Raw genomic sequence first — 14259 nt, 5'->3', positions numbered from 1 at the left:
AAACGTCTTTCTTACTTTTGCATATTAATGTTGTATTTGTAACCAGTAGATATTTTATTGTTTTTTAAACCTTTTTAATTTGCTTTTATTTTACTTTTTATTTGACTGTACGCATAGATTCGAAAAAGTTGTCACAAAACAAATATGGAACAAATAAACGTTATCAAAGCAAGATAAGTAACTTTTCTACCTAACTGGATATGTTTTGGGTGTTTATATTTAATGTACTATGTTTATTCAACTCAACAAAGTGTTTACCGATGTATTAGAAAATTTAAAATGGCGGCCAACTCTCTCTTTGATATGCAAAGTTTGAGAAAAGGAGTTAAAAATAGAAATAAAAAAATAGACAAAATACTGTTAGAAATTCGCTCATCATATGTTACCGTGACATAGGCTGACTTATATTCGGCGGGTTTTTAACAGTATTTTGTCTGTTTTTTTTTTTAAATTATTATTTATAACTCATTTCCCCAAACTCACCGTGTAAAATACATCGGTAAACACTGTATGTTTTTCGAGCTGAATAAACATGTTACATTAAATATAAACACTAAAAACATATCCAGTAAGGTAGAAAAGTAACTTATCTTGCCGTTGATAACACCTATTTATCTATATTTGTTTTGTGACAACTTTTTCGAATCTATATGTACAGTAAAACAAACCCAAAGAATCTTTAATCCATTATTCAAAACCTAAAACATTGAATAAAATATCAAAATTAAAACGGAATTCTCTAGCGACATAATAGATAAATTACGACCGAAAACTATTTCTAAACACACACACACACACACACACACATATATATATATATATATATATATATATATATATATATATTCACATCTGCAAGTCGGGACATTTTCCAACATTGCGTTACTTCTCTATCAAAGGAGGAGGCAATACATGGGAGGGCGTAAAAAAATGAGAAGTAAAGCCAGAATGGTGATAAGGCGACACGTTTGAAATGCGCAAACAAACTAGAAACAGGTACTACATTTTCATCGTAAGTCGCTTGATGTAAAATAGGCACCGCCAAAAATGGCCGCAAAATCAAGTTGTTGTTGTTTTTTAAAACGAAATTACATTTATTAAAATCCATTATTTCTGAGTAACTTTTTTTTTCCAGAAAGATAAAACCCTGAATTTTATCATATAGAAAACAGAATAATGTAAAACTTTTTCTACTATTTTTAATTCAATTTTAAATGTTAAATTTTCCCAAAAAGTTAACAATTGACATTTTTTGTCTTGCACAAAAAACGTACTTAAATATTTTTAAAAAAAGGGTTTTTGAAATAATTAATTAATTTATTTATTGTCTAACTAAGATTTAGGATGATTTTCTAAGAGAATATGCAAAAATATTATAATATAAGTACCTGAATTTCAAATAATTCCACTTATTCATATAGGTAACCAGATATTCGCGTTGACGTAGAGTTCAGATCGACTCTGCTTACGTTTTCGTCTGATAAAAAGCAAACTATGGAAGACCAAACAGGCCAAAAAAAACTTATTTTTCAGTGACGAAAATTTCAATGTATTATTAAGCTGAGGCTGGCCAGTACCAGATGGGTGACCATTTGCATGCGTTTGGTTTTTAATGTGTATGTGTGTGGGGGCCAGACTCCCCAAAATGGGGGGGGCAATTTAAAGCAGAATAAAAAAAATATTTCAGCGCGTTTGGTCCACCATAGTCGAAAGGCGGCAAACGTTTTCAAACGGGATCGAAAAAAAAGATGCTATTTTTAACACAAAGGGCACAATATTTATCGAATTTTTTTTTTTGGTATCGATTATTCAAAGCATGCCCTGTTTAATAATGGTCATGCATTATTCGGCTCGCTAAAAAAAAATTGTTAATTTATTTATCAAAAATTTTAAAATAGCTTTTTTCGTATAAATATTAAACAAATTTTTTGTTTGTTTTGCTTAACTTAAATGAATTATTTTACTTAACATATTCACCGAATTTCACACTTCAAAACTCAAAAGCGGGATAATTAAACACAATCGAAGTTCTGATATTCAGACGTCAAAATAAGGTATGCAAACAATTTTTTTTTTTTTTTTTTTTTTTGGAATCTATAATTCTGTCCCTTACAACACAATCTGTTGATTTCAGTTTCAGATGATTATTTTAAGCATATTTGTTCCCACTTCAAAACAAGGGGGGGTTTTGTAAGCAAAAAAATATATATATATAAATATCGTTTATGAAAAATAAGTACACTGTTATAAAGTTCATTCTTCTCCTAATAATCGCTGAAAATTTCGTATTGATCGGATAATTACCTGATTTTTGGTAGATTTTTAAAAAGACGGTCCGTCAAAAAGTACTGACCTGCCCTCCCAGTTTTGGCGGTGCCTAATGTAAAACATCAGGTTTAAGTCTGGAATATATATATATATATATATATATATATATATATATATATATATATATATATATATATATATATATATAAACAGAGATGTGTGTGCCACAGACGATTTCTGATTGGTTAATCCAATAATCACATCTCCTAAAAAACTATGGTTCGTAGGCTTTTAACGATACCATAAAATATTATGGCTTTATTTATTGTCCATCTTGGAAGGGTTTAATTTTTTCCTAACTTGCGATTTATAAATTACAAAGATACGAAACTAACTTACAATCTAACAATCGAACCTCCGACATCACGGCCGTCATTATGAAACTAAACTAAAAAAAAGAAACCCGCGTTCACTCGTGGTCTTTACATTTCGGGTTTGGGTACGTGTGCAGTTTTCCATTGACATAAAAAAATGGAAATATTTTTTAAAAAAATATATTGTACGTACTCGTCATGGGATAAAGTTTTCCTACAGAAAAAATCACGTAATTTCATCAAGTAGTTATTTTTTTATAGCGAAAAAAGAAAAAAATCAACGCTACAAGCGAAATTAAACAGAAAGTTCAAGTAGGGGGATTTCCCCCCTTTTTTTTATAGCGAGGCCAAATTTCGCGAATTTGGCCATTTTTTAAAGCAGTTTGGCCTTCAAAATTTCTGTTTGGCCATTTTCTTCACCGATGAAATAAAAGAAGCAAATAAAAACAACGCAATAAAACTTTTAAAAATACGGCACACTTTTGTTGTTCTTGTTTGTTTTTTTTGGTAATTTTCCTTATTTTTTTATTTTTTCAAGATAATACTATTAAATGGACACTATTATGCCAAATTAGCCCCCCCTCCAAAAAAAAAAAATGCACAAAAATTCGAGATTTAAGGTTTTGACGAGATAATTTAGCGAATTGTCCGGACTATTGCGAGATAACCATCCATTAGTTTTTCCTGAAATTTTGCCACAAATTGTATTTCATTACATAGATGTGCATAGTAACAACATTTTTTTGCCGAAAATTCCCGTTGCGTCTCCAGATTTCATCGGTGAAGAAAAAGGCCAAACAGAAATTTTGAAGGCCAAACTGCTTTAAAAAATAATATTTAATATATTCAACGATTTGACCTTTGAGAACTCTACCAAACTCCTCCTACAATTTTGGGTCTAAACAGTAAACACGTGATATTTTAGATATAGATTCCTTGGACATGGATCTAACTTATTAACTTTACTTGATCCCTAAACAATAAATGTTAAAAGGTCATAATAGGGGTCAAAGTTTTAAAAAATTGACCCTTTTTTTTTCTCAGCATTAACCTCAAAACACCTGGGCAACGCCGGGCACCGATTGCTAGTATATATATATATTAAATAAAAAAGTTTTGCGTTCAGTCGTTTAACAATTAAACCAACTTCAAATCAAATTGTGTTTATGATAAACATTAGGATTTTCGCAGAAATCACGTAAATTTTACTTAAATAAACACATTTTTTTTTTCATGAAATCAATATTTTTATTGGATTGCAATAAAGTTAAACTTTTTTTTATGTTTAGTCTTATTTTAAGAATCAATATTTTTTAGGGAGATTGCAAAAAAAAAAGTGTTTCAGATTATTTTAAAAGTTATTGATTGGGATTTTTTGAAAGCGTAAAAAAATAACTTACCTTTCATATTGGATTGCAATAAAAAATAGACTTATTTTACTATTTACGATTATTTTAAAGTTGTTGAATAATATTTTTGTAAAGTGAAAAAAATAAACTTACCTTCCATTCCAGGAATTTAATACGAAACAAAAATAACGTTTTTCTTTTGTGTCCAACGCAGAAAATTTGTTTGTTAGGATTTCTTAATATAATCTTTAGTAAATTGATATAAATTTTGTTTTGTGTGTCCAATTCATTAAGCAATTAAATATATGAAAATATAAAAGAATCAAAATTAAAAGATAGAAAACACGATTTAAACGTGAAATTATTATAAGAAGAAAAACATCACCTGCTCCAAAACAAAGAACTTTTGTTCACCGTAAAACGGTGTAATCATTATTTTGTTCCTCGTGTAAAAGATTGAACATTTCATTATGATTTGGATTAGTCGAACTACTGTTTACATCCAAGATGAGAACAGTAATCCAAATAATCCAAATATAAAAAAAAACGCAAAACTGAATATTTCACATAAACAATTCAAAAAGGAAGGGATTGAACAAATAGCGAAGTCAATCAAATAACAAAAACTAGATTTGAACCAACAAAAACAAAACAATAATCACATGATTACATTATGAAAATTGCGACTTATTTTTATCAGATTCGATTCCTTTAACTTTACGATAACCTTAACATAATTCCAGACTTAAACCTGATGTTTTACATGCAAGTAACATCAAGCGACTTACGATGAAAATGTAGTACCTGTTTCTAGTTTGTTTGCGTATTTCAAACGTGTGGCTTTACTTCTCATGTTTTACGCCCTCCCATGCATTGCCTCCTCCTTTGATAGAGAAGTAATGCAATGTTCGAAAATGTCCCAACTCGCATATGTGAATATGCGGAAAAAAAAATAATAGAACACAAATCGATACTTAACAACATTCTGCTCTCCGTGTAATTTTATTTAATATATATATATATATATATATATATATATATATATATATATATATATATATATATATATATATATAATGATACTGAGTATGTGAAATTCAGTAAATTTTCACATACCAATGAGTTTTAAGCCAAAAATGGTTAACTTAAAGAGTAAGCTACAAAATTATCAAATTTTATAATTAAGCATTAATATACTGTGTAAGCAAAAACAAGACTTCAAAACAAGGTGTTGCTGGCAACAAAAAGTGTATTTCAATTTACGTTACAACTGTTTCCATGTCCAGTTCGACAATTTCAAGCATTATGTCGTTTGAAAATTTTCAAAACCAGCATTTCTTCAGACTTTACGAATAAGCACACTTTTGGCAATGGAGCATTTTTTGAAGAGAAGACAGGAAGGGGAAATCCCTAGCTAGAAAGCATGCGAGAAACATCTACCTTTGTTGCGGGTACGGAAAATCCCATTTAAATATTAATATATCGGCTAATTTTCGTATCCTTATTTAAGAGTAGAGTCATGACAAGTTGCTACAGAGAGCCCTAAGCCATTTAAATATATATATATATATACATATATATATATATATATATATATATATATATATATATATATATATATATATATATATATATATATATCCCATTCGTTGATTTCCTAAATTAAATCTTGTTATTTATTAAATTTTTTTTCGATATTATGGCCGTAACAGCCTTGCAAAAATGTTACGGTTAGTTTTAGTTTCGTATTAGTGGCAGGTAATGTTTATAGATTATCGTTATATTGGTGCTCGAATTTATGACCCTTTTAGTTTCAAAGTTTAATTGAATACGAGTGTAAATAAAATGGGTGTATTAAAGATATATACAAAAATCCTTGTATAATATTACGGGTGAAGTATTCTAATCTATTTAGTGTTATTTAATGTTTTAAGGTTCACTGTTATTCTACTTGAAAAATGTTTTCATATCGTTAAGTATGATAAAATGAAGGGAGATAATCCAATTATATTGTTAAGTATTGTTAGTTAATTTTGAAATTGGGTTGATTTCTATCCTAAATGGTCAAAGGGAGGTAATTCAGGCCGTTTGCTGTTTTTGGTTCATTGATTACTAGAAGGCGTCTTTTTATGTAGCACCTCGAACCATTCTATTTAATATCCTATTTTATATCTGTCGGCACAGCACGGGTTGTCAACCAAATGCTGGCCAATAGCAGAGTCGAAGGCTGCAGAAGGAGGGAGACTAGCAGACCCCATCCTCCCTTGTCTGATCTTCGATGAAACATGCTGATTTATACGAGTCAAATTGCATTGCATCTTTTGACTCGTATAAACAGCATGTTTCATCGAAGATCAGACAAGGGAGGATGGGGTCTGATATTCTCCCTTCTTCTGTAGCCTTAGACTCTGCTATTAACCAGCATTTGGTTGACAACCCGTGCTGTGCCGATAGATATAAAATAGAATGGTTCGAGGGGCTACATAGAGTGGACTCGAGAAACCATTTAAAGATTTTGGAGTCTGTCTCTATTGCGGTGCGGAAACCTTCTTTGTGCCGGCAGAAAGAAACATCTAACGCATTGTTTCTCTGTGGGGAACTGTGAATCTTTTCTCCGTTTTTCCCCCTCGTTGTGCCAATATCTTAATCGTTTTTTAAACGTTAATAAACTTTATTTTAGTGTCCCCGTAATTTTTGGCGCATTCAAAAGTTCCCCATCAGAACTCTTTACTTTCGACATATATTATTATTTTTACGCTATCGATTTTCTCCAAATGAGATGATAGCTGAAAGAGCTCAAGAGAGACTTCCGCCCATTATATATATATATATATATATATATATATATATATATATATATATATATATATATATATATATATATATGTATATATATATATATATATCTCCGTTCAGAGGTAGATAACTCTAATGGGACCATATCTCTTTAATTATAAACATTACAATCTCTTGCCCTCGTCTAGGCTTATTTATTGAACATTCTCTATCAAAGGTCGCTGGGGAAATGGCTGGATCCTTCTATCGATCCAGTAGATATCTCACTGCTGATGCAATTTAAAATTTTTTTGACTTGTGTGTGTATTCGTTGGTATCTTATATGCTTTTGTATAAGTGATGCGGTTCTCTGTTGATTAACTGTGTCGGATATATACTCGAGACTAAAAACAATGAAAAGAATACGCTGTTGTCATAGCCCTAGTTATTAATACCTCTCGGTGGTTAATATATGTGCGATATAAAAACAGTGCACATGAGGCAAAACATTATACTTACCTGGCACAGAGCCCGGAGTCAAGATCGGAGTGTATTACTCGTTACTAATACTAAGACCTGACAATTTTTTGGCCACTTAAGGGTTTTTTCCTTGTCTAGCCTCAAAGGACCGACCCCTTTCTTTGGGAGAGTGGTCCTTAAAGCACTACTAACTGTTTTGCTTTCTTTCCTTTTTCAAGTCTGTCCAGTGTCCGGATCCAACTTAAGCAGCCGGCAGGACTAGAGGTTACCGACGTGCCATTTGGCGAAGGCCCTTTAGCTTCCGAATAAGCGGGTCGGTGAAGGGCACTGGGCCAACAAAAAAGGAGGCAGGCCGCTGCCTCTTACACCATGGGGGACGCCCCCGGTGTAGTGACGAGAAAGGGGAATGCCACATCCGGTGGCACTCCAGTGACGAGAAGGGGGGTGTCACACCCGGTGACATCCCAGTGCCGAGAAGAGGGGGTGTCACACCTGGTGACACCCCAGTGCCGAGAAGGGGGGGGTGTCACACCCGGTGACACCCCAGTGCCGAAACCCGGTGATATCACCTTTGGTGATATCACAGTGCCGTTAACAAGGGGCACCACGCCCGGTGGTGATCCAGTAAGAAGGGGGAGTGTCACGCCCGGTGACTCTCCGGTATCGGTTTTGGGGGTCGCTACCCCCAGTTCCAGCATCAGCGATGTGGACATCAGTTCAATGGAGCGGTTGGATTCGTGGAAGAATGTTGTCCAGGGCGCACCTGGCGGAAAGGCCTTCCACAAATCAAGGAAACCCGTCAAGAAATGGTGGGTCCTGGATGACGACAGACAAGCCCAGTCAGAAGCCAGTAGCCCCCAGAAAACCGATACCGGAGAACTAAGAAAAACACGTCTTTGTGATGGCGTTATCGGGGAGTTGTCACTAGTGAGGGCTGGCCACTCCGCCGTGCTGGCTGGTGTTGTTCCTGATGTTGGTTTTGTTTCTCTCGAGGAGCACCCATCTATAACGATCACATATAGGGATTTGATAAAAGGCTAAATATAATAAGTATACTTACCTGGCATCGAGGTTACGGCGATCAATAAGGTCGTTTCTCCAGAGTGAGACCCTTCCATTTCACTGCGGTTGGGTTGACCTTTGCGATTGGCCAAAATGTGTACGATTCTGGTGCATTATTTCTAAGTGTAGGGTCTGCATATGCGCTAACCCCGATCATTCAATCAATATCAGATATCCTTCTACTCATAAGTAAAGAACCTAATTCTGGTCCGTAGGTCTACAACTCTCACCGACGTTGTGCAAAAGCCTCTTAGTTTCCCTTTTCTCTAATCGTCCATCTCTGTACGCGCCACAAAACAAGCGATTTTTCCAGATCAGTTTATCATCCACTTCTATTCACCCGTTCTGATTGTATCTAATCTGCATGTCCATATCAGTAACCTTTGCATTGAACATAATCTTTTCTATTATATAAACTCATTGATTTGATTCAAGTAAATAGGACAGTCCCTGGAGTGATTGTTGCGTGTAAAAACGTTAGCTATGGATAAGCCTTTAAGAAATAAATACGTACACAGCCTCGCCTCCATTTTGTGAGTGGGATTTGTGCCTAATTATTGATTTTTTGCTTAACATTTGCAGTGGCGGCTCGTGCATGGAGCTGTGGGACTGCAGCACCCACAAGTTATTTCTATACAATATTAATGATAAAATTAAAAAAATAATACGTTTGTTTTTTTAATATTATTTTATTTTTTCAATATGTACATTATAAAATCATTAAGTTTAATGTCGGTATCCTCAAATTCATATAAAAACACAAATAAAACTTGCTTGGAAATTCACAGTTACACTTTCTTAATGAAATTCTCTTGTGTGCATGCGCGGATTAGACGCTTTAGACAACCGATCGAAACCTCCACGTCGTGAAATTCGTTGTTTGCTTAGAGTGTGCGCCTGTATAGATATGATAACATTGTTATTGAAAAAAAAGGAGGTTTACTTACATTTTTTAAACTATTATTAAAATGTTCATATAACGTGTTCTTGTACATAGAATATTGTGCTTTTTTTAATACGCACACTTTTAGCGTTGCGATTTAAGTCGGTAGCAGACGGAAATATATAATATGCAGAAACTGTTTTTTTTATTAAAAGTATTCAGGAATCAAGCAGTGAAGCTAACACGCGACCAAGGATAAAAACTAAATATACAATAAATAAATTTTACCATAAAAATAAAGTTACTTTTCCATCTACCTGCCTTTTTGTTTGTGTGTTATAAGTAGTTTTAAATGCTATTTATTTTGCAACAACTTTACAAAAAATGTAGAAAATAGTTTTTTTGACACAACAGAAACATTTCTATGAAAGTATATGAATATAAAAATCACGGACAGATCACTCAAACCTAAAACAAAATCCTCTCTATTTGTGTAAAGTTACCTATTTTTCGAATAATCGCTCAAAATTCGAAAATTAAACATGATTTTCTTCCACTCTTGTGCAATTGGAGTGAAGCATCCTTGTATATGTACTCCTAGTTCAGCTCCTTTAGGAACTTCCCTGCTCGCTTATTTTGTTTCCATCCTTCTTTTCCTGCCTCTATCTATTTTTCGGTTTATTTTTTCTTTTGATTTTTGTAATCTGTGTCGGTGGTTTATTGTGTACATCAACCGTGTTCTCCGGTATGACTCCTCCAAAGTTTTCAACAAGCTTTGTGATTGAGGTTTATTGAGAAAGGTTATCATGATGGTCTTTCACCATTTGCATTGTCACGTCCGGTGAACTTTTAATATATTAGCCCATGCTTACTATAGTGGCTCGGTATGCATGGTTGAATTCAGTGAGGCCTAAGCCCCCTTCTTTTCTTGGTAGGTATATCCTGTCCATGCATTGGTTTCGGTATGTTACCTTATGTAGGGATAGTTGTTTCCTAGTGTTTGTATCGAGCCTGTTTATGTTATATTGAGGCCAATCTATGATATCGAAACAGAACGTTATCTCAAGTATTGCAAGTTGGTTTATAGTCGTACTTTTGTTTTTAGGGGTTGGTTCAGATTTGAGGATCTTTTTCTGACGTACTGTATATTCTTGTTCTGCCTTACGTCTCATTTTTTCGTGTTCCACATTGATGTTTTCCTCAATACCGAGATATTTGTATGTGGAATCCTCTTTCAAATTCTGAAGGAGGCTGTCATTTATCTGAATATTTTCGGATTTTATTTTCCCCTTTTTTGTTGTGCATTTAGCAAATTTGGAAAATCCAAACTCCATGCAGATATCCGCTGAAAACGTTTTAACAATTTCTATCAGGGAGTCAAGGTGTTTTTTTTTCTGTTCATGAAGAGCAAATGATTCACTCTTTCACTTTCATCTTTTTTTGTCTCTACTGGAATTGGATCCACCTCATCACATTTTTTAGAAGCTTGCTGAGTGGATCGATTGGTGATAGGCTATCACCTTGAAATATGCCTCGCTGGATGCTAATATTTGAAGACTGTATTGTCCCTTCTACGTGGTGTACGGAAATAGATGTTTGCCACATTGTCATTTGTTTTTTTGATGTTCTCATGGACATTACACAGCTTCAGACCCCGCATTATCCAGGAATGAGGCATACTGTCAAATACCTTTTCACAAGTGTGACTGCTCATATGTTTATTTAACCGTGATTTTTGAGAACAAGTATACTCACACACTTTTCAAGAATATGGCGTTTCCCCAGTGTGCGTTCTCAATAAGTTTGATTATTCAGAAACAGAATGTCCACACACCTCACATGCCTGTGGCTTTTTTGTTTTATTTTACTCCAGTTAAAGTTCAAGGGGCCCACAACGTGGGACTAACACTTGAAGTCTATATGAGATACATAGATATTCCAAAGTTCCATTAAAGTTCTTTATCTCTCAAACACTGAGTTAGTAAAGAAATAGAGAACATAATCTTCATACATTGTAGTATATCTTTCATTTTGGTCTCTTGGTTTTAATGAATTCCAGGACAAGAATTTATCTACTCTGGTGGAGTATCCATCTTCGTGCTATTACTTGAGGAAACCTCACCGTTCCTCATAAAAGCTAATGTTGGTAAGCTATGGAAAGGAGATCTTATTTGTGCAGCGAATACTATGTGATTTTGAATATTTGGTCAGGGTTTACTTCTATGGAAAAGTATCCTCATGCCAGGTTGTTCTGACAAACCCCTGTACAGAGATACCTTAGACACTGGAAGGCAGTGTCTAATAGGCATTCAAGTTCTATCCAAAGTGTGGGTTTTCCATTTTTTTTGTTTTATTTTAGTTCAGTCGAAGTTCTCAGAAATCAAGGGCCCGCGACCTTGGGGCTAACACTTGAAGTCTATATGAGATACATAGATATTCGAATGTTCCATTAAAGTTCTTTATCTCTCAAACACTGAGTCAGTAAAGAAATTGAGAACATAATTTTCCTCTTCCCCATTAAACATTTTTATACGTTGTAATATATCTTTCGTGTTGATCAGTGTGAGTCTTCATATGTCTCACTAAATTTGATTTTTCAGAACAAGAATAACCACAAACATCACAAGAATATGGCTTTTCTCCAGTGTGAGTTCTCACATGTTTCATTAAACTTGATTTTATAGTACAGGAATATGTACACACTTCACAAGAATATGGCTTTTCCCCTGTGTGAGTTCGCATATGTGACACTAAAGTTGATTTTTCAGAAGATGAATACTCACAAACTTCACAAGTATGTGGCTTTTCCCCAGTGTGAGTTTTTATATGTTGCACTAAATTTGATTTTTGAGAAAAAGAATACCCACAAACTTCACAAGAATATGGCTTTTCCCCAGTGTGAGTTCGCATATGTTTCACTAAACTTGATTTTTCAGAACAAGAATACCCACAAACATCACAAGAATGTGGCTTTTCTCCAGTGTGAGTTTTCATATGTTGCACTAAATTTGATTTTCTAGAAAAAGAATGCCTACAAAGTTCACAAGAATGTAACTTTTCCCCAGTGTGAGTTCGCATATGTTTCACTAAATTTGATTTTTCAGAACAAGAATACCCACAAACTTTACAAGAATGTGGCTTTTCCCCAGTGTGTGTTCTTATATGTGTAACTAAATATGACTTTTTAAAACTAGAATACCCACACTCTTCACACGAATGTGGTTTTCCCCACATTTTTATTTTCTTATGAATTTGTTCTTGCTGTGAATTTGTCATTCTACTGGACGCCAAACATTTTCCCATTAGTTAAGTTACTCCAACCAAGGTTTTTACTTGTCCCTTGAAGTGCAGTAGTTTTTATTTCTCTTAGTGTCTGTTTTGCTATGTACTATTAGTTCTATTTTTAAAACAAGTGTGAATTCTCATGTAACTAACTTGGAGAACAAGAATATCCACACACTTCACAAGTATCTCACAACAAGAATATACACAGACTTCACAATAATGTTGCTTTTCCACAAAAATCACAAGTGTGAGTAATCATATTTGTCACTAAATCTTATTATCTAGAACAAGAATATACTCAAACACCACAAGAATGAGATTCTCATAGTCTGAACTAACGATGCTTTTTTTCAGAACAAGAATGTTCATACATTTTACACAGACTTTCTTCTTATTATTTCGATTTATTTTTTATTTTTTTAATGCTGGGGATGAAGAATCCTACCAGATGCAAAAGAATTTTCTTATCTCATATATTCCAAATAGTTGATCATTTTTATGCTGACCTTTTCTTAAAAGCAATTGTTTTATCTTCAAAAGAATGTTTCCAGATATATTGCCTTTCTCTCTTTTTATTTCGATTTATTTATCATTTTAAGCAGAACATTTTCTTACCATTTCATATATTCCAAATCTTTGATCATTTTTATGCTGACCTTCTCTTAAAAACAATTGTTTTGCATTCAAAAGAAATCCATTTTCATATGTGTTTTCACATGTGACTTGGTAAACCAGATAAAAAAAGAATATTCCCGCGTTTTACAAACTTATTTTTTTCAATGTAGGTTCTCATGTGTGCCATTAAATTTGATGATTTTAAAATAAAATCACACTTAATAAAATATGGCTTTTTATAATAATATGTGCCATTTAATGTGATGTTTTTATAATTTAATCACACAATAAAATATGGCTTTTTATAAAGATGTGTGCCATTAAATGTGATGTTTTTATAATTTAATCACACAGTAAAATATGTCTTTTTATAATAATTTGAACCATTTAATGTAATGTTTTTATAATAAAATCACACTTAATAAAATATAGCTTTTATAATAATGTGTACCATTAAATGTGATGTTTGTGTAATAAAATCACATAATAAAATATGGCTTTTAATAATAATGTGTGATATTAAATGTGATGTTTTTATTAAGTCACACAATCAATTTGTAATTCTGTTTTCTTTTGATTTATTGTAAAATCAATCACATATTTCACAAAAAACTGATATTACCTTCAAAATGTGTTGTTTTCACAACTATTTCATAAAATTCGTGAATAATATAGTTTAGTAAATAAATCTTCCCATAGATGTCGCTGCCATCTTCCAAATTAGGAAACTGTTGTTACAATTATTGTTGAAAAGATCATATTCCATAGGGTCCAATTGGGAAAACCTGCAAAAAAATATTCAGTATTTTAGTATTTGCATCCATGTATTCTGCTTATTGCTGTCAATATTTTTTGATTGAACTAATAATCCCTAAATAATTTACAGTGAATGATCATAGGAGACATGAAAAAAATATTGTATAAATAATTTCATGTGCTACATCATAGTATTATTGGATTGAATTATTAAATAATTTAATGTGAAACATCATAGTATTATTGGATTGAATTATTAAATAATTTAATGTGAAACATCATAGTATTATTGGATTGCATTCAAATAATTTAATGTGAAACATAATAATATTATTGGATTGCACTCATAAATAATTTAATGTGAAACATCATAGTATTATTGGATTGCATTCATAAATAATTCAATGTGAAA

The 14259-nt window shown here is 32.8% G+C and overlaps 1 non-coding gene across 1 annotated transcript; it reads left to right on the top strand.

The window, feature by feature from the left end:
* Positions 1 to 8298: 8298 nt before the first annotated feature.
* On the top strand, positions 8299 to 8461 carry LOC145271651 (U1 spliceosomal RNA). Its single transcript, XR_013866053.1, has one exon. It is a non-coding gene; the product is annotated as a U1 spliceosomal RNA (small nuclear RNA).
* Positions 8462 to 14259: the final 5798 nt, after the last annotated feature.

The sequence above is a fragment of the Euprymna scolopes genome, chromosome 46 (genome assembly GCF_053919585.1).
Source record: "Euprymna scolopes isolate OS-2025 chromosome 46, ASM5391958v1, whole genome shotgun sequence".
Taxonomy (NCBI): Eukaryota; Metazoa; Mollusca; class Cephalopoda; order Sepiida; family Sepiolidae; genus Euprymna; species Euprymna scolopes.
This window is presented reverse-complemented; position numbering and strand designations above follow the sequence as displayed.